The sequence below is a fragment of the Phacochoerus africanus genome, chromosome 9 (assembly GCF_016906955.1).
Source record: "Phacochoerus africanus isolate WHEZ1 chromosome 9, ROS_Pafr_v1, whole genome shotgun sequence".
NCBI lineage: Eukaryota > Metazoa > Chordata > Mammalia > Artiodactyla > Suidae > Phacochoerus > Phacochoerus africanus.
This window is the reverse complement of record NC_062552.1, coordinates 121,262,896-121,284,471: the sequence shown is the minus strand read 5'-3', so window position 1 is coordinate 121,284,471 and position 21,576 is coordinate 121,262,896.

Genomic DNA, 21,576 nt, shown 5'->3' with positions numbered 1-21,576 from the left:
AAAAAAAAAAAAACTGCCACCGGGAAGGAAAAGAATGGAGGAAAGGGACAGATGGAGATTGGGGTGAAGGAGGAAAGGGCCCCAGAGAAATAGTTCCATTGATATGCCCGTGGGGACTGAGATGCACAGAGAGGGAGTAGTCTGCGGAGAGCCTGGGTGCGGGCTGAATGAGTGAATGAGTTGTGAAGAATGAACGAATGCAGGCAGGCAGCAGAGTGTGGACCTCGGCCTTTTGTTAGGTTCAGTTATTTCTTTAAGCTTGTGGAAACCATGCACAGCTCTTTGGGGATATTTCTCCCCACAACTGACTGTTGGCATGGGGGCATCTACACGCTCTCATCTTCAGATCTTTTGATTGCCTGGATTCAGAGCCACGCAAACCCAGTGGAAGGGGCCAGGTGGGTGAGGCAGGAGGGAAAACAGGAGAGGGTGGAAGAGGAGGGTACCTGTGGGCTAGAGAGAGGCTGATTAGTGGTCACGCCAGCCTCCAAGCATCCTTGAGGCTATCATGTAAGCCCAACTCACTGCGCAGTCCCCAAGTGCTTTGTAGACTTGAAGCCCTGCTGAGCTGGTCCATGAAAAGTCCTCAGGTCAGTTTTAGGGAGGTGGGTCGCACAACCTCCTTGGCCCCCTCCCTTTAGTCTGCATCCCAATCTTGGGCTCCCATCCCAAGCTTCACTTCTGCTCTGACTCGTCTACGCCTTTCTGGGTCACCGGATGCCTACATCCCCGTGACCTCTTCCTCGCCATCCCTGGCCTTGCTGATTCCTCCATCACCCCGCTCACCTCGACCTCCTAATCACATCCCTTGGCACCTTGCTCAGTACCACTGTGTGGCTTTCATTCCTCAGGGCACCATTTGTGCAAAGCTCTTGCGTGTTGTAGACTTGAACCAAAGGCTGAGGTTAACAGAAAGTTAGGGATACTGTAAGGAGGAGGCGGTCTTGCTGACAGAGGAGGTGCTGACATAAAGTCCAATCTTAGCCATCACTCAAGTGGTCACATGATCGGACCTGCTTAAGACGCTTCCTGATGGCTCTGAATCCTGACACGTTTTCTGAGAACCTGGGGCCCTCACATCCAGTATCCTTCCCTAGACAGAGGATGTTTCAAAGTACTGGATCTTTTGTTATGCAGAGAAACTGAATTTTTCTTCCCAAATCCTCTTCTCTCACCTGCACTTTACATCTTTCTGGAATTGATCTATTAGGTCACTGGTTAGTCATAAGTTAAAGGTTTGCATCAGTAGGACCTGTCCACTCTTGACGTCTCGTCTTTTTCCTTGCCGTTCAGTGGGAAGTAAGCATATGAGGTGGTTGTCAGTTAGAGTGAGAATTAGGCATTACAGGGGGCAGAGTGTATATACTGAGGGGAAAAAGGCTCCTGAGGCCCATCTGATGGTGGAATGTGCTATGAAATAGGGGTCAATCTAATCTTTCCATTGGCACTCCCCCTTTTTGGCATGCTGCCCCCCCCATTTGTCACCATCTCCTAGGGCCAGCACTTACATGACAACCAGAAACACTAGTTAAACATCCAAGCAATGGGAGTTTCCGTTGTGGCACAGTGGAAACGAATCCGACTAGTATCCATGAGGATGCAGGCTGGATCCCTGGCCTCACTCAGTGGGTTGGGAATCCGGTGTTGCTGTGGCTGTGGCATCGGCAAGCAGCTCTAGCTCTGATTTGACACTTAGCCTAGGAACTTCCATATGCCATGAGTGTGCCCCTAAAAAGAAAAAAAAATGGCCCTCGCCATCCTGGGGGTTTTGCAATAATGAGAAGCTTTAGATGTCACCCTCACACCCATAGACTTCCTCTTTGAGAGCCCTGGGCAGTGCCTTCAATCACTGTTGTTTAACTACCACTTGGTTGTCAGCTAATCCAGAGAGAGAAGTGTGGTACCACCTGAAATGACTGCATTCTCCTAGCATACACAGCTCTGGAATGGAAGATGGGCAGAAGCTTTTTGAAATAGCCAACTGCCACAGAGGGTCCACATTCCATTCTACAGCCTCAGTGAGTCCAGGAGGAAAAAAAAGAAAAGAAAAAAAAATTATGGTCATTTCCCCTGCTTTTTTTTAAGGGCTGCACCTGCAGCACATAGAAGGACATTCCCAGGCCAGGGGTTGAATCAGAGCTGCAACTGCCAGCCTACACCACAGCCACAGCAACTCAGGATCCAAACCGCATCTGTGGCCCATGCCACAGCTCACGGCAACGCCAGATCCTTAACCCACTGAATGAGGCCAGGGATCAAACCTGCCTCCTCAGGGATACTAGTCAGATTCATTTCCACTGTGCCAAGATGGAAACTCCACCCCTGCTCTTGAGAATGTCTAAAAAGTTAAAACTTTTCCTTCAAAGTGTTTAGGAAACCTTTTGACAGGTGACAGTTTTGACTAGTCAAGACTAGCACTCTACCAGGAAATAAATCACTGCAGAGTATTTCTTAACCCAGTGGGAGCAGAAGAATGAAGAGGAATCTGAGGCCATACATTAAATTCAACACACACACACACACACACACACGACAGCCTAGTGCAGAGCTGAGCTCAAAAGCCTGGATTCACAGGCTGTGGTGCAAGATCGCTCACTGCTATTAGCCAAGTGTCCTTGGGAAAAACAGGCCTAATCTCCGAGGTTTCGCTCCTTTGTTAAAAACGAGCAAACAGACAACAACAATGATAACAAAACAGCTGTAATCCCTGCCCCATTGACTCACAGGATTATTAAGTCAAATAAGATATGAAATGTACTTTTCCATCTGTGAAGCAGAATGCCAATGTCGCTTACTTCCTTTTACTGCCTTTTCTTCCCTTTTCGCATTCTACTACTTTCACCCTGACAGCCCAGCAAAATGCCACCGCCACCATGAAGCCTCAGCTCATCTGCGGGTGGGAATTAATCTCTTTCCTCTGTACAGTCAAAGACTCTGTTTTTCCTTATCTTTACCAAACGCTAACACATTCTTATTGCTGTCCATCCCGAGCAGAGTCCGAAATTGTGTTTCTCTGCAAATGGATGTTCCTCAAAGGCCCACGAGTCTCACTTTTCCCATGGAGTCTGGCGCAGAGGAAGGGAGCCAAAATGACTGGTGGCTAAAATTAACTCAAATTTGCATGAGCAGGGATAAAGTTCATCAAAAATAAACCCGGAAACCATATAAAACAGCTCCCTAAACACCTCTTCATGTGACTCTGTCATCTAGAAGTGGGACTACATTAATACTTTATTGACCGAATACTTAGATGAAAACTGTTCTATGTTTAACTTGAATTATACCATTAGTATTAACAATGACTCAGATATTATTCATGTTTTTATTCAGAAGAAAACCAGTAATGTGTTTACAAATATTTGATTGAATGAGCAATAGTCTCTTTTGCGTGCCTTTCGGATGACAAAATAATAGTTATTCCATCAACAAATATTTACTGTAGTCTTGCTGCTTACCAGGCATTGGATTAATCACTGGGAATAGGCTGGTGAATAAGATAAGATGGTGTCTACTTTCATTGGGCTTATAGTCTGGTAGGGAAAAGAAATTAACAAAAAATGAAAACAAAAAGTCAACAAAATGATTACAAATTGGGAAACGTTCTACAAAGAATGTGGTACTCCTATGGAAGGAGAAAAATAGAGTATAATCCAAGAAGTTCTCTCTGAGGAGATAATTACGCTCGGCTTAAAAGTTTGAGAAGGAGCCAGGCAACCAACTGAAGAAGGAGGAACATTCCAGGCAGAATAAATTGCATGTGGGAAGATCCCAGGGTGTGGGAGAGTTGAGCATATTCAAGCACCAGCACACAGATTAATGGGGCTGGAGATGAAAAAGGGATGACATAAGCAGAGTGGGAAGAAATACCCAGGGTCACATCCTACCAGAGACTCCATGTAGACAGTAGGCATTTTTTCCCAGCTGTTCCACTGAAAGGTACTAGCGGCTATCATCAGGGAGTGACAGGGCCTGATGATATCTCAAAGTCACTCTTGCTGTTGTGTGGCAAATGGACCGAAGGGTCTAAGAGAGGAAGTCAGGAGTGGACTGTGGTCATCTGGCCAAGAGATGATGGTCATCTTTTTGGACTAGTTGTGGTTGTAAGAGACATGGAGAGAAGTAGATGCGATTGAGAGAGGTATGGGGAGTAGGATTGACAGAACTTATTAGTGGACTGGTTTTGAGGAGTGAGATCAACGAAGGACTCATAATAAGTTCTTGGTCATTAGTTAGGACAATGGGATGACCAGTGGTGCAGTTATTAAGACAAACTGAAGAGTAGGTTTCACAGATGAGGGATGAAGCTCTAACTTGATAAGTCATGATGGATAAGTTATGTTAATCTTTTATCTGTTATATTTTCAATATCTAGAAGAGCACCAAATGCACAACGAGTAATAAGTATTTGTTGAATCAGAAAAAAAAATTTTCCGAGAGATTACAAGTAGGCTTTTGGATGTGTGAGTCTCAAGTTCAGATTAGAGGTAAAGGTCAGAGATAGAAGTTGGGAATTCATGAACAATTAGATATTGACAAGCCAGAAACAGAAGGAGAAATTATATTGGGAGAGGATCTAAGGGTAGAAAGAGCTGAGGATCAAGACCTGAAAAACAGCACCTTTTAAATAGCCAGTAAATTGCTTCCATATCTTGGCTATTGTAAATAGCCCTGCAATGAACATTGGAGCGCATGTGTCTTTTAGAATGATGGTGTTCTCCAGATATATGGAAGCAGCCTAAAGGTCCATCAACAGAGGAATGGATAGAAGAAGATGTAGTACATACATATGTAATGGAATATTATTCAGCTATAAAAAAGAATGAAATAATGCCATTTGAAGCAACATGGATGGACCTAGAGATTATCATTAGTCAGACGGTGAAACACAAACATCATATGATATCACTTGTATGTGGAGTCTAAAAAAAAAGGTTGCAAATGAAATTATTTGCAGAACAGAAATAGACTCACAGACTGGGAGAAACGTCTGGTTACCAAAAGGAACAGGTGGGTGATGGAAGAGATGAACCGGGGGGTTGGGATGGGCATGTGCGCACTAAAGTATATGGAATGATTGGCCAACACAGACCTGTTGTACAAAGAACTCTACTCAATATTCTGAGATAATCTATATGGGAAAAGAATCTGAAAGAGAATGGCTGTGTGCACATGTATAACTGAATCCCTTTGTTGTATAGCAGCAATCATCGTAACATTGTAAATCTACTATACGTCAATAAAACTTTGAAAAAAAAAATAAAATAAATATCAAGTAAAAGAGAAGGACTCAGAAAAGAAGCCTGACATGCATAAGCCAGGATGATAGAGAGAAGTGGAACTGGAAGCATGTGATAATCATGAGCATAAGTCAAGAGAGGAGAGTGTTACATGAACAACCACGTCTACTGGCTCTGCAATTTCCAGTAAAATGAAGATGAGAATCATCCAGCAAATGAAGATCCTTAAGTCAATACTAGACTCAAGTGAACTCATTTTGACTATTATTCTTTTGGTTTTACCATTTGCTGATTATCACAAATGATAAAAAGACTAATAATCTGTAAATTGCGACTCAAGAAAAGATTACTAGTCCATGAGAAAAGTTCTCAGTTATGGTAATGTCTTATGTCTTAAGGTGATACAGGGAAATCTATGTAGGATCAAAAGACAAGGCCATCGATAACCAAGTCACAACCTGACCACTTTCAGGTATAAGTTCTTGAACTAGTAAAAGCCTTAGTAAATAGACTCCTTATCCATCCACTTGAGGAATAAAAGACATCTCACCTGCTTATACAGAGACTATCCACATGCCACTGGTATGGCTGAGAAAAAAAAAAAAAAAAGCTAATGTATGTGATAAGACTTTGAAACTGGGGGAATAGATTTCAAATATTAGGGGCTATTTACAGTTACACAAAACTGTGCATCCTCACTTCCTCATTTATTCACTTGTCCATTATTTAGGAGCCCCAACTTCAGACAGGCCATAGAACAAGGAAAAAGGCACTGTCACCACCTTCAAGTATCTCATAGTCTGGTTGTGTTGTCTTCATTTTCTTAACTTACACACCAAAGGAAGCATCCAAGGATTTTGGAAAACATGTGCTGTAGGGGAAGTGGTTATATGATACAAAGATAATATTAAATGCTAACTACAAGGATGTCCCATGAAGTGAAGTTATTAAAATGCATAACCCACTGAAAAGCCTCCCTTAATAAAATAAATTCCCTGTCTATTTTCCCACAGTGCTTTGCAGATTCTTGTAGGCTTGCTCTTGGTTTCAGAGTGGTTCCTCGTTCCCAGATAGAGCAGGATTGCTGTTGTGATGAGATCTGTGCCTTATTCAAAGTTTGACATATGTTCACTAAATATTTTTGGTATTGAACAGATTTTCCAAAGGCAGTATACCTCAATGCTAACCTTGTGGCTTCAAGTGGGGGGAAGAAAAAAGACACTGTTAAGTGCTAATAAGAGCTTGATGAATCGTGTAAGTTGGAGGTCAATAAAAGACCCAACATCAGGAGGTAAAAGTCTTCTAAAGAATCTTAATTGATGAGGAGAACAACTTTCCCAGTGGAGAGTTTCAGTGATTGAGAAAACCAGATCAATACTTATATTTTCAGTTCACCATCTTTTTATGAAGAACAATAACCCTCAGCTTCCTGAAGGGAGTGAGCTCACCATGCGCCTAGCAGCCACTAAAAACTGTACAACAATCCAGGTCGTGACTAGAAACTTCTCAGCCTCTTCTTTTCTCTGCCAGTGATGGGGCATGGCCCCAGAGACTTCTCTCTGAAGATGTCTGAGTGTGTGGCAGGTGAAAGAGATGTGAGATACATGGAAGAACTATTTTGGAAGATGCTACCCTTAGGCTGTCTTCAGGCCGGATCACAGCCTCAGCTATTATCTAGAAGTTTGCCTTCAGACCATACTGGACTTAAAGAGATACAATGCAGGAGATTGTAGTCATCGAGGCTCTGCATGGCCAAACTGAAGCATCATCAGATTCCTGAGAAAGGAATCCGAGAAATCTTTACCCTTGGCAGAGAAGGTCCTAGCTGGGATTCCCAGTTCATTCTGCCCCTACCTATAAGAGATGTGAGGTTCCCCAGGGAGCACCTGCTCCCCACCCGCAGGGTGTTTTGCAGGTTCATAGGCTCCTTCACCCTGGGCCTTTGAAGAGGTTAGGTCATGACTCCAACCCTCAGTGTGCCTAGAAAACCTCTGGTCCTCCAATATTAAAAAGGTAAACGCTTGGGCCTCGGCTCCAACAGGTCTAGAATGCGTCCCTATAATCTGCAATTTAAGCAGTTCGGACCTTAGGTTCTGGGCAGTCCTCTGAGCAATGCGGTAATGGGGGGGTGGGGCAGCACTGATATTAAAGTGTCTGAGGTTGGCATCCTATTCTACCCATCACTTGTTGGGTGACCTTGAACAGTTATTTAAACTCTCTACATCTTAGTTTCCACATCAAAAAATGGGAATGCAAGTCGTGTCTATATCAGAAACTTTTTGTGACGACTAAAGATAATAAGCCAGATAAAGCCTGTCTCCTAGTGTGTGGCATATAGTAAGTAGTAAGTAAACAGTCATTGTTAATGTTATCTTAGAAAAAAATGAAACTGAAGCAATTGAAATAGTCGTGAAAATTTTCCTCTGTCTCAGTGTGCCGCTTGATACAGAGAGTGATTTTATTTTTATTTTTAACATGGCTGATCCCCATTACAAATGGGCTGCCCCCCACCCCAAGGATCCACTAGTTGGGGTGACTAGTGTCACGGTAGAGGTGTTATGCACTGGGGGTTCTGCCGTATTCAAAACAGCAACGTCGACAGCATCATTAAATCTGTGGCGGGTATGCTAAGAATTTCAATATCCGGTCATCCGGTCATCTCAGATTACAGAGATGCGTGGGAGACTCTCCCTGGCACCAAAACCATCTTACAGGAGAGGTTCAATGATGAATGTGTGTAGTCATTCGTTCAGCAAAAGGAAGTACTGGGTCTCCCCTGTGTTCCAGGAGCTGGGTGTCCACAGCAACCAAATAAAGCAGTGGCATTGAAGGACATAAAGGAAGAGCAGGGTGCTGTTTCATTTCTTATTGCGGAATTTCCCCGGGAGGTGGGCGCAAGGAAGGTCAATGGACACTCACATATTCTCGTATGTGTGACTATGTGAAAGGTCGCATGGCGCTGAGGGAAACATTAGTCTCTTGTTCCTTGTGTGTGAGCAGAGGACTTTTGTTCTCCTTTTCCTTTTAAATGCGATGTGAGGGTGAAAAGTAGCATCATGGCTGTACGTTCTTTAAAGGACGTGTGTGACGGATCCGCGATGGCAGGCTGAACTGGTGACTCTTCTACTGTCCAGGAAAAACATCTCACCAGATGCCGGAGAATATATTTCAAACAAGGTACGAAAACTGAATGCATCCACAAAAATGAGCAAGGGTGCCTTTAGCAGGCTAGAAATGCTGAGGAATATCTGGAAGATTGAAAGCAGAGATCAGGAGTAAAACACTGTTACACACTCACTCACACACTCATGTGGAACACAAGCACATCGGGGGACCTCTAAGCCGAGAGTCAGAAGATGTGACACACACACACACACACACACACACACACAGGAATATTACTCAGCCGTAAAAAAATTCAATAATGTCATTTGCAGCAACATAAATGGATCTAGAGATTGTCATAGTAAGTGACAGAGTCAGAAAGAAAAACACCAATACCATATGATATCATACACATGTGGAATCTAAAATATGACGCAAATGAACTTATTTACAAAACAGATTCCCAGACATAAAGAATAGACTTATGGTTGCCAAGGAGGAGGTGACTGGGGGAGGGATGGAGTAGGAGGTTGAGATTAGCAAATGCAAGCTCTTATATATAGAATGGATAAACAACAAAGTCCTACTTCATAGCACAGGGAATTTTATTCAATATCCTGTAATAAATCATAATAAAAATATACGTATGTATAACAATCACGTTGCTGTATACCAGAAATCTAAAAATAAATTAAAAAAATAGATAAGCAACAAGGATTTACTGTATAACACAGGGAACTGTATTCAATATCTTGCAATAAACTGTAATGGAAAATAATCTTAAATGCATATATATGCGTGTGCATACATATATACTGAATCACTTTGCTATATACCTGAAACTAACACAATATGGTAAATCACCTATACTTCATAAGATTTAAAAGATAAGATAATAAAATCATGTAAAAAAAAAAAGAAGAAATGCCTCAGCACTTTGCACACAGCAGGAGCACATGCAAAAGCATCTATGAATAAACTTCTTATAGGCCGTGTATGACATGCTTTTGGAAGGCACAAGCTGGCGACTTGTCAGGACTTGAATGCCAGGTGAGAAACGGGTGCATTTAGCAGGCCAGGAGGAACCGTGGCAATTCTGGGTGACATCTGAAAAGCCCAAGAGCAGTCAGGAAAAGTGGAACACGTGGCATAGGCACCATGCAAAAGTCTACCCATGTGGTGCATTTAGGGGGAGAACAATGTTTCAAGACGTGGGCCAGAATTACATGTTCAGTCCCAAATAAAACTTCAATGAAAAAAAAACTCTGCAAGTAGCAACACAAAATAGAGCCAAGCTGCCAAGGCAGACAACTTGAAACACAACTGTTTTGGTTTTTCTGTGTGCTTAGCAGCACCTGGGACATGTGAAATTTCCTGGGCTAGAGGTCGAACCCTCAACACAGCAGCAACCTGAACCACAGGGCAGTGAAAATGCCAGATCCTTAATCCACTGCACCACAAGGGAACTCCAAAACATGGCTGTTTTGATAGCTGCATGCAAAGCCCACTTCAGGAACAAATTCTTTTTTGCAGTACGAACCTTGGTAGGTACATGATTTTAATTAAATAGGGAGATAAAGAACACGACCAACACAGTAAAGGCAAAAGCACGCCCGGCAAGAGGCATCTGATGGGGAGCTGGACTTGTTTATGGTATTCTTGTCGATATAACTGTCATCTCAGCACTCTGTTTATTTTTAAATCCTGGCTTTGTTTTGCCTTATCAGCAAGAGAAGTCTTCATTTCCAACCAGGTTTCAATGTGAGATGTTTATGTAAAATTCTTAGTATATCAAGCAAATTCCATTTTCCCTGAGAATTTGCTCAACTTGGGACCTGAAGGGATAGTTTCCAAGTAAAGAAATGGTCCCAGACGATGCTGCAAATGGCCCATTTACATTTGTGTGTCCCTCAGATAACACCCTAGGGTAGTGAGGGGTTGGGATTGCCTTTGAGGGGATGATGTTTGGAGAGGCAACATCACACAAGGAAAGCAGACAGGCCCCAGCCCTAGCCCTGCTCTTAGGGAAAGTCACCTTTTGAGCCTCGGTGACCACGAGGTGATGATGTCTCCACGTGGATATGATAATCCCGGACAGGAGTTCCCGTCGTGGCTCAGTGGTTAATGAATCCGACCAGGATCCATGAGGACTCGGGTTCCATCCCTGGCCTCGTTCAGTGGGTTAAGGATCTGGCATTGCCTTGAGCTGTGGTGTAGGTTGCAGACGTGGCTTGGATCCTGCATTGCTGTGGCTGTGGTGTAGGCTGGCAGCTACGGCTCCGACTCGACCCCAAGCCTGGGAACCTCCATATGCCGTGGGTGCAGCCCTAGAAAGACGAAATAATAATAATACTAATAAACCCTCTCAGCCACGGCCCCAGCACTGCAGTGTTGAAGAGCACAGACGTGTGGGAGAGAAAAGGATAAAAGCTGTAGAGAGATGTGACTCCTGTCCCAGGTCTCCAGGGACCGTCTGGTCCAGGTCCCTGCCCTCAGCCTCAGAAGCACTGTGTCCCCTCCTCCAGATGATGTGAGGTCCCTGGCTCGGGCAGGCTCAGGGATGCACGGAAGGTAGCAGTTGGCTTAGAGAAGACGGCTCCTACCTCCTTGATGAGCGCTTGGGCTTGGCCATGCTGCCCTTTCGTCCATCCTCCCCTCCTCCAGCGAGCCCCAAGGAATTCGACAGCTGTAGGAATGAGACTCATCTCAATGACTGCTGGTATGTGCCACCCCTTCTGTGTCGAGATTGTGTGGCGCTTGCCCCCCAAACCCCAAAGTCTTTGTCACTTTTCTGGGAAATCACAATTTATAGTAGCTCATAAACCTCTTGTCTCTAAAAAGAGCTGCTCTTACTTGGGCATGAAAGCAGCAGCACAGGATGCTGCCTTCCTCTCCTTTTCCTTCCTTCCTCCCATCCTTCTTGCCTCTAACTCCTCCCAGAACACCCTCACCTCCTGAGTCCAGCTTTCCTGTCACCTCCCGCCCTGCCCTTCCCACTGCTGCGCTCCCCGTGTCAAGATCCGCGTACCCCTTCCACGTCCTTTTTTAAACTTGTTTTGTTTTATTGTTTAAAGGTTTTACTGATGTATAGATGATCTGCAACGTTGTCATCATTTCTACTGTACACGTGATTTGGTTCTATAAATACACACGCAGTCATTCTTTTTCAGAGTCTTTCCCCTACAGAGGATCACAGAATGTTGGGTAGAGTTCCCAGTGTTAAGACAGCAGGTCCCTGTTGGCTAATCATTCCTTGTACCTCCGTGTATGCTTCCACCCATCCCAAACCCCCAGGACACATTCTTCTTTGCACCCCAGGTGCAAAGAAGAGACCAGGGTTCCGTTTGGTCTCTCCCCACACACCACCCCCACCGCCTCACCCCAAGTCTGGTCGAAATCCTGCATCTCCAGACTATATGCACCTGGGAAAGGGTCTTTGTCTTACAAAGTTCCCCCCAAAGCCCCCTCCCTTTGGCCTTGGGGAAGCACATGGCTTTCAGTTCAGACAATGGTCTTCGAATTCCCATTTGGTCACTTACAAGCTGTGTGATACAAATCAGGTGGCTCACCCTTCCCAACTTCAGAGAGGTCTTCCTAGAATTGCTGTGATGATTAAACAAGGCTGTTAAGCCCATCAGAGTCCCAAGCAAACAGAAGCAAAGGGTGAGGTAGGGGCATAAAAGGAGCAATAGCAAGAAGGAGGTGCAGAGGGATTAGGAGCATGATTGTAGTATTAGCAGAAGCAGAACCTGAGGAGACAACCCCCTACCCCCTCCTCAGCAGAGAGAGAGGAACAAGAGAGAATTGGAGCAGAGGTGTGACAGTGACAGCTCCTGTGTAGTGGGGCACATGCTGCAGAGCAACTAGGAGCCTGAGTTTTAGGCTCAGACCCTCCGCATAGTAAATGTGTGGTCCACAGAAAGTCATGCAGTTTCCAGGTGCCTTGGCGCCTCCTTCTTTATCCCAGTCTCCTTGGCCTCCCTTGCTGGGTGCGACACTGGCCAGAAGTGGCAGGAGGATGTGACCCAGTCTCCTTGGCCTCCCTTGCTGGGTGTGACACTGGCCAGAAGTGGCAGGAGGATGTGAGCATTGCAAGCTTTGAAGTGCTGTGCACCCACCCCACTGAGTACTTCCTCAGGTGATCGATGCCCTGCTTTCCTTTCATTCTTTGCCCTCTCTTCCAAGAATGTTTGTCTGACCGACAAGCCTCTGCTGGAACCTCACCTCCAGCTTCTTCCAAGAGAGTTTGCTGCTATATGAGTGGCTAACCCCAAATGCAAGAGATAAAAATACACACTGGCTTCCCGAAAACAAGAATGGCCTGGGATTGGATGAGCAGAAGCAACAGGGAAGATGCTGGGAGAAGAGAATTACGGGTGTTTGACTTATCCTAAAATTCTACCCATGTAAGCCTCTTCAGAAGGCCAAAACGGGGCTTCTGGCACTTCAGATCCTCCATCCTCATCCCGACCCTGTGGACAAACTCTGTCAAACTCTCTCCTGCCATATGTGGGAGCAGCACAGAACCCGCTAAGCTCAGGTGAGGTTCTTCTCTGATGGACAAGAAGGCAGGCTTCACCTCCCAAAGCTTCCAGCAAATGGGTTTTCCTAACAGCTATCCACTCCCCCCCCCCACCATGGTCCTGCAGAGTTATGAGCAGTGCTATGTTTTATTTTCAGACGCGGCATGCGTTTAAGAATTACTCTTAGTTGATAACAGCCCTGCCTCTCCTGAGAAGTGCATTGCAATCAAAGTTCATGAGAAGTTTTATGTGGTTCTGATACAGCATCCCACTTCTGAATGTCCGTCTAAATGAATTTCTAAACCTGCAGCCAGTGCCCATTTACTCCAAGTGCGGAGAAGAGCTGCCTATGGTTAATAAAAATAACAGCTTCATTCACAGCAGCGTACATTAACGTGTGTGGTGTTTTACAATATCTCAATTAATTACAGATTAGTAGCTTTCATGGGGCGGGACTTTAGGGAAGATCTACCTCACTGCTCCCTCCCCACCAGGAGGAAGGAAACCAACACCCAGAGAGGGTGGGAAATAAACATCCCGTCCATGATGACATAAGTCCTCTGGAGCAGAGACCCAGTAGAACCAAGACCTAAATGCCAGACCAGTCATTTTCCTGGATGATGAGACTGGAAACCTTCCCCAGAACATCCCAGGTGGATTCTCTTCTTTACTCTTGGGTCTCTGCTCTGCTCAGAATCTGATCCAGTCCTGACCAAAGGAGGACAGCTGTCCACTCCCCCCATGGTCCACTCATGAGTAAAGTCCAGGGCTGCTTTGATAGCACAAGACCTACCTGACTTTTGGGACATAAACCACGGGCACTTGTTGAAGAGAGTTTCTGCCCCCAGGACACATGGGCTTTTGCTTTGTCTCTAAGCCCATCTCTCTGGTTCCACAGAGACTGTCCCTACTCCACACCCCAGGAAACTCTAGAGTCCTACTGTGATGGAACCAATTGGGCATAATTGTATGCCGTGGTCCTTCTAGTTTTCACTTCACCTTAGACTGCTGGGCCCTCCCAGGCACCTGGGTCTTCCTTGGCCCAAACTTCCCATCCCCTTAGACTCTGTTGCCCTCCACTTACACAGATGCTGGAGCTGACACAATCCTACCAGCTCCTTCTCTTTTGATGACTCACCTGCCTCTCTCCATGAGGCAGAGGGCATGGCACCCATCAGACACTTAATAATGAAGCCCACTATTAACCTGAGCTATGACGTCAACAGCTAATTGTGAAAAATAATCCCCAAATACAGCCTTACTATGCATCATTGGTTTTGGAAGTCCACCTGAAGTTGGTGATAGATTCGGTGCCATGCATTCACCCATCGTGCCATTTCTCCTTTACGTGCTCATGGTTTTTCTCAGCCTCTTCTGTGGTGAAGGAGGTGACCTGCAATTACTTGTGGCTAATGATATGTATCTCCCCCACCCCCCAGATGCAGTTAAGAGCTTGTGTTTATGATCTCACCCTCTCTCAGGACCCTTAGAAGCCAGTTATTGAGAGGTTGGGGTCCCAAGATGAAGGGATGCTGGTTCTTCGAGTCACTTGATGGAGAGAGCCCCTACCAACATTTGTCCCATTTTGCACAAGAAAGAAATATGCTTCTGTTTTGCTCAGCCATTCAGACTGTGTTATTTGCTGCTGAAGCATAGCCTCACCCATCCTAATACACAGCATAGCTTCCTCCCATCCCCTAAATGGTGGTTTCCCTCTTGTTCCATGCTCGGTTTCCATATCTTCACACTCTTCCTAGATACCCCCTCCACATTCCCACATCTTCATGCCACCAATGTGCTGAAAACACACAAGCCTAATGCAATTTCTGCTTTCAAGCTTCAGATAGCTACAGCCAACAACGTGGTTAATTCCCTGTGGTTTCTGTTAGGAAACTACTGTCAACCCATCCAAAGTACGCTGACCGCCCCCCGACCCTTCTTCTTCTGCTCCCTTGTTAATTCAGCTATTGGCTTTACCTCTCAAAGACTATAGAGAAATACCTGGACGTGTTATTCTCCCTTCCTTCCTGTCTCTCACAAGCGACCAAATCCTACGAGTTCTACCTTGGACATAGTTCTTGAAACTATCCATTTCTTTCCATCCCCTGAGTCATCTCTTATTTTTTTCCTCATCTCTTGCCTACATTCAAATCACAGCCTCTTCTCTGGTTTTCCTCACCCGAGTCTTGTCTATGCATGCTCCACGTCCCACGCTACCACGGAGAGAGCTTGGAAAAACAATCTTAGGGATCCCCTATTTAAAAGTTCTTCAGGGCTCTCCTGTATGCTTCAACTCCTTTGCAGAATTTTTGAGGTGCTTCATGACTGGGTCCCAGTATAGCAAGACGTATCAGTGTGGCCTCTGAAATCAAATCCTTGATGTCAAGCCAGGCTTCCCTGGGAAAGTCACTTACCTTCTCGAAGCATCACTGATCTCATCTATCAAAAAGGGTAAGTAAATAATGCTTATTGTATGGGATTGTTGTGAAGATTGACTCTGATCGCTCATAGTCATATAATTATGACTCAGAACATAGTTGTTACAAGTCATTATTAATAACACAAAGAATGACCATCTACTGACCACTTTCAATGGACCACTTTCAACTCTGCTGGGTCACTTACATCCGTGGCATTCCATTTAATCTTCCCGACCCTCTACTTTGATGTAGGGAGGATAGGGACGTGTCCAAGAAAACAGTTGGTGGTCAGTTACAGAGCAGAGATGCAAACACAGGTCTGCCTGATGCGACAGGCCATGCTCTTTCCAAGGAGTATGGATCTAGGGTAAGATAATGACACCACTTGATATCCAGAAATGGAGAAATGGCTTAAAATATAGATAGTAGGTCATGCATAGAATATCACAGTATAGGATTGCCACCAAGAGGGCATATCTGCGTAGAATGAAATAGGAATATATGGCAAGCAATGTTTCTGGATATATTATATAATCACTAAAATGTATACACACACACACACACACACACACACACACGATGGCTTTGTGATAACAATGAAAAAGCTCTTCTCATAGCATAGTGTTTAAAGGCATGGGCTTCGGGAACCAGATTGCCTTGGTTTGAGGCACAGCTTTAAAACTTTCAGGTTGTGGCCTTGGGCAGATAACTTAAAAACGCTAGATAGGGAAAACAATAGAACCTATCTGATGAGGTTGTTTTGAGGAGCCACAAGACATTATACACAGAGTGCCTAGAAAATTCCCAGTGACTTTGGCTCAACTGTCATCATCATCAGTATTATTTTAAGTGATAAAAATAAGGACACAAATGTGATTTTTTTTTTTTTTTGGCTGTGCTCATGGCCTGTGAAGTTCCCCACCCAAGGGGATTGAACACATGCCACAGCAGTGACAACACCAGATCCTTAACCCACCAGATCCCAGACCCACCAGAGAATTCCTGTACTTTTATTTTATTTGTTAACCTATTTAAAACAACACGGAGACACAGATGTACCTGGAAAAAAATGCCTACGTGCTGGCAGTGGGTCTCTCTGATGTGTTTAATTATAAGTGATTTTTCTTTCCTCCTTATCTCTTTTTTTCAAATTTTTTGATGATTAATATGCGTCACTTTTCTAAGAAAAAAACAGCACTCTTCTCTGGCTTGAGACGAGGAATTTTGTTTTCTGACCTCAGTGATTTTTTTTCTTCTGTTTTTCTTTTCTTTTTTTTTTTTTTAAAGACAGGCTCGTCTTTGGTCATTAAATTCATTCAAAAGCTCTGATCCATTTTTGATCCCCTGAAATATAGTGACAGGCACCAAAATCAATCCTCCATCTGAGGTTTGCAAGGAGCATAAATTCCTTGAGAAGTCATGTCAAGTAGAGTTTATTCCAAGGTTTGCTTGTACATTTTAATCAGAAAACACAGAAGGTATATGCAGCTTAGATTGAAATATCCTTTCACCTTGTACTCGGAACCAGGTTGACTTACTGTTTGCTGGCTGATAGGACTGGCAGAAGTTACAGCTTGTATGATAGAGGCCGCCTGGGCAGGAACTGAGGGAAACACATAAAGAAACATTTATTTAAAAAAAGCAAATCAACCATAAAGATCCTCCCAGCAGACCTATGAGCTGGAAGCCTCTCTCTCTCATTTTCTCCTTGGCAAAATTTAATCTATCGCTGGGGTTTTTCAAGCGTCATATTCAAAGCGATGCAAATTTGTCAGAGCTGAGACCCCAGCTGACTTTTAGCACCTTGTGAATGTCAAAGGGGTTTAAGGGTTGATGTGACTTACCTCCTTCCATCCTGACTAATTCAAATACATATGTGTGTGAGTGCACGCATGTGTGTGTGTGTGTCTATGTGTGAATTTAAAAAAAGAGAGAGACTGAAAGAGTGCCTATTCACCTATATGTTCGGAGCCGTCATTGTGTGGATTTGTTTTGCAGCAAAACTGAAATGTAAACGAAAAATGCCATACTGAGAAACAAAAGTGCATTTGAGAAATCCGCAGTCTATCACTAACCACGGGGCTGGCAGGAGAGGTTTTCTGGTTTTGTTTTGATTTCCTTAAATAGCAATCATTGTGTGTCCATTGGCAGCTTCAATCTAGTCTGATTAACTGGTTTAAGGATAAGTATTAACTCCTGAGTGATCTCTGCCATCCACGGGCTTCACTGCCCACAATTCCGTTAAGTAATATAAGTCATGTATTTACAATTAAAAAAAATAGAGGTTTTATTAATATTTCGTACACAGGCATGGTGGATGGGAGAGTTATGCCCTGCATGGGGACTGCAAGACTGTTCTAAGGTCAGTTTCCCCCTCATCGTCACAAAAATGTACGATCAGGAGCTCCCATTGTGGCTCAGCAGGTTAAGAACCCAACATCGGGTCCGTGAGGATGTGGGCTCAGTCCCTGGCCTGGCTCAGTGAGTTAAGGATCTGGCATTGCATCAGTCATGGATGCTGCTCAGATCCAGTGTTGCTGGGGCTCTGGGATAGGCCTGCAGCTGCAGTTCCAATGTGATCCCTTGTCCGGAAATTTCCATATGCCGCAGGTGCAGCCATAAAAAAAAAAAAAAAAAAAGTAGCATCGATCTACTGACGGAAATTTGTAACTCGGAGTCATTGGAGGCAAATAACATTAGGTTTCCCTCTGAATAATAAAACCCCAGATTAAGTATTGGTAACTCGGAGCTCCTCATAGATCCACAAAATTTTAAAATCTTTTTACTTTAATTCAACAATTATTTATTGAGTTTCTACTAAGTATTGGGCCCTGAGGATGCAAATAGGACTTGAACTCAATGTCTGCTTTTAAAGAGAGTGTGAGTTGGAGTTCCCGTCGTGGCACAGTGGTTAACGAATCCAACTAGGAACCGTGAGGTTGCGGGTTCGATCCCTGGCCTTGCTCAGTGGGTTAAGGATCCAGCGTTGCCATGAGCTTTGCTGTAGGTCACAGATGCAGCTTGGATCCCATGTTGCTGTGTCTCTGGCGTAGGACGGTTAGACCCCTTGCCTGGGAACCTCCATATGCCACAGGAGTGGCCCTAGAAAAGACAAAAAGACAAAAAAAAAAAAGGTTGTGGGTTTATAGGGGAGTAGTCATCACCCCTTTCCACTTGCCACAATATGCCACTGAACAAACACAACCTCTTATCATACGGCAAGAAACATGTATGGCCTAGGTATGGGGCGGGGGGCTCCACTGATCTCAGTTGGCCCTGCTCACTTGTCTGAAGGTTGGCTGGTTGTTGTCTGGGCAACTGAGATGACTGGGCCCTCTTTTAAGTCTCTGAAGTATCCTCTGCGGGCTAGCCTGGGCTTGTTCTGATGTCAGAGACCCAAGAGGGGACGTAAGTCCCACCACATCAGTGTGTGCCAGCCTCAGCTTATATCACATTTGCCAGCCTCTCCTTGGCCAAAGGTTATATGGCTGAGTCTTGGTTAGAGGAAGAACATGGCACCGTTACACCCCAAAGGGTGTGGGCACAGCAGGGGTGAGGAATGGGGCTGTCTTTGCCTGCTTCTTCCCAGGAACAGGTAAGAGACCACCATTTTATAAATAAATAAAAGAGCAGGGAAGGCCCCCTGGGGTCTTGAGGACAGAGAAATGCCCTCTGGGAGAGGCAGAGGGCACCCTTTCCAAGAAGGATGCTATCTAAATTGAGGCAGGTGTGATAAGCCAGGGGAAGACCACACAGCAAAGCCTGGAGGCATAAATAATGCCAACCAGCATCACAGGGTCACGTGGAGTAAGGCAATGGAGGAGGCAGAGTGTACAAGATGGGGCGAAGAGGTTAAGTGAGTTCTGGTTCTGGAAGCTAGAAGACATTATGTGCCTGCTGGCAGACCTTGGACTTCACGCTTAGAAAATCAATACCTGAGAATTCAGTGACGAAGTCATGTGCCTGGGTTAGGGAAAGGGCCAGGATATCAACCCCTGCGTCTTCCTGTTGCCGGAAGGAGGTCTGCTAACTCAACTGGAAGACATACAGGCAAATGAAAAATCTCAGTTCGTACTGCTCAGAAAACCTCCCCCGATCCGAAGCCATGCTTTGCGTGCGATGAAAAGAGGTGGTCGTCTCTTTAAGAAAGCAGTTGGGGCATTGCGTTGGGGTTTGAGAGTCTGGAGACAGTGGCATTAGATTGATTAGGTGTGTACATGTTGGCTGAGAAAGCTGTAGAAAGGCGAAGGGAAGTGTTTGACAAGATGAAAGACTCTTCAACATGTTAGACAGCTGCTTGAGTGAAGAGATCCATAACAACGCAATAAAATATCCTCACCAGTACATGATACCTTCACGGCAAAAGCTACGGCAAGCTAGGTCACACGGTTTTTGTCTGGCATGACAGGTTCAACCAAAGTTTGAAAGCGGAGTTAAGCCACGTGACTTGCAACAGATGGGCTGTGGCCTGGAAAGTCTGGTGGCTGCTTTGCATCTTCTCCCGGGTCTGGTGATCATGGGCATGAGGATGTTTCTGTGGATCTCTGCAGAAAAATGAGGCCATCCAGAATGCCATGTGGTGGGCTAGAAATAGGATGGCCTTTGGAGTCAGACAGCCCCGGGGAGGAACGCTAGTCCCGGGTTCTCTCTCCTTATCTCCGACAAAGTGTTTACCCTTCCTGACTCCCAATTTTCACTTTTCCGTCAAATGGGATAACAGCAGCTACATTCAAAGGGAAGCCTGGCAGACGTCACAACCTGCTAACATGGGTGGATCAGCTTTTCTGTGGGTGCCCATGATTTTCTCCCATGGGCTCCGTGGGAGAAAATCAAGGTGTGGGCCGGGCAGCATTCCTTCGCAGAGGCTCTAGAGGACAATCCGTTTCCTTGCCTTTCCCAGCTTCTAGGGACTGTCCGTGTCCCCTGGGTGGTGGCCCCTTTCTTCCATCTTCAAGCCAGAAACGTATTTCTCTGTCTCTTCCTCTGGAGTCACATCCCTCCAATTACAGCCAAGAAAAATCCCCCCTTGCAAGGATCCACGTGACCAGACGGGGAGCACCCAGTTGATCTATGATAATCCGCATCTCAGATCCTTAATTTAATCACATCTGCAAAGCCCGTTTGCCCTATAAGGTGCCATTTTCATAGGTCCTAGAGGTTAGGATGTAGGCATCTTTGGGGGAGGGTCATTTGTTCTGTTGCCATTGAAAGCATCTTGCAATTAACCTATGACGTCTCTCTGCATCCATGTCTACCTACGGTTAATCTCTGATGTCTCTCTGCGTTGAACTGACCAGGAAATAATGCCAGATACAAGATGCCTGGGGGTCAAGGAAGGCGTGTTTCCATGATTAAGAATCCAAATGCTTGGAGTTCCTGTCGTGGCTCAGTGGTTAGCGAATCCAACTAGGAACCACGAGGTTGCGGGTTCGATCCCTGTCCTCGCTCAGTGGGTTAAGGATCTGGTGTTGCTGTGGCTGTGGTGTAGGCTGGCAGCTACAGCTCTGATTTGACCCCTAGCCTGGGAACCTCCATATGCTGCGGGTGCAGCCCTGGAAAAGATAAGGAAAAAAAAAAAAAAGAATCCAAATGCTTATGGTAATGTAAATATCACCTCCTCAAAGGATTCTTTCCTGGTTGGATCATTTAGTCTCGCCTTAGGAAGTACCCTGCACAATCACCGTGCTTTCCTCCTCCCAGTGGAAGGGTCATCTCTGCTTGGCTCAGATTACATTTCTGGCACTTGGCACAGTGTCTGGCCTATACTGCCATTTGTTGGATGCATGAGCATGCAGGTGATCAGTGATGCACCCGGTTCCGGGTACCACGCCAGTGGCTTCGCAGACATCATGTCTCATGTGCATCTTGAACTTCACCATCAATATAATGATTCCCAATTTCCACAGGGGCCAACTGAGGCTCAACTCAGAAAAAGCCCAAGTTCCTTTTCCAAAGCCCAGAGCTAGGGAGAGGTGAGGGTGAGGTTTCACATAGGCCTGTGGGGCCTCAAAGCCTGTTTCCCTCCCCCCTGTGGCTTCCCCAAGTGGACCATGACCCATAAATCTCCCCACCTCAGATAAAAAGGATCTTGCCTGTGATCCAGAGAAGTCACCATGGGACACCTGGCCCAGTGGGCATAATAACCAGAGCAGCAATAACATCAATCGCAGTGGCTAAACATACAGGGCTTCCCTTGAGCTTCTGTGAGTCCATGTCTAAGCTACACTAACTCACTTAATCCCGGCAACCCCATGGCGCCATTTTCATGGCTGAGGAAATCCAGAGGTAACT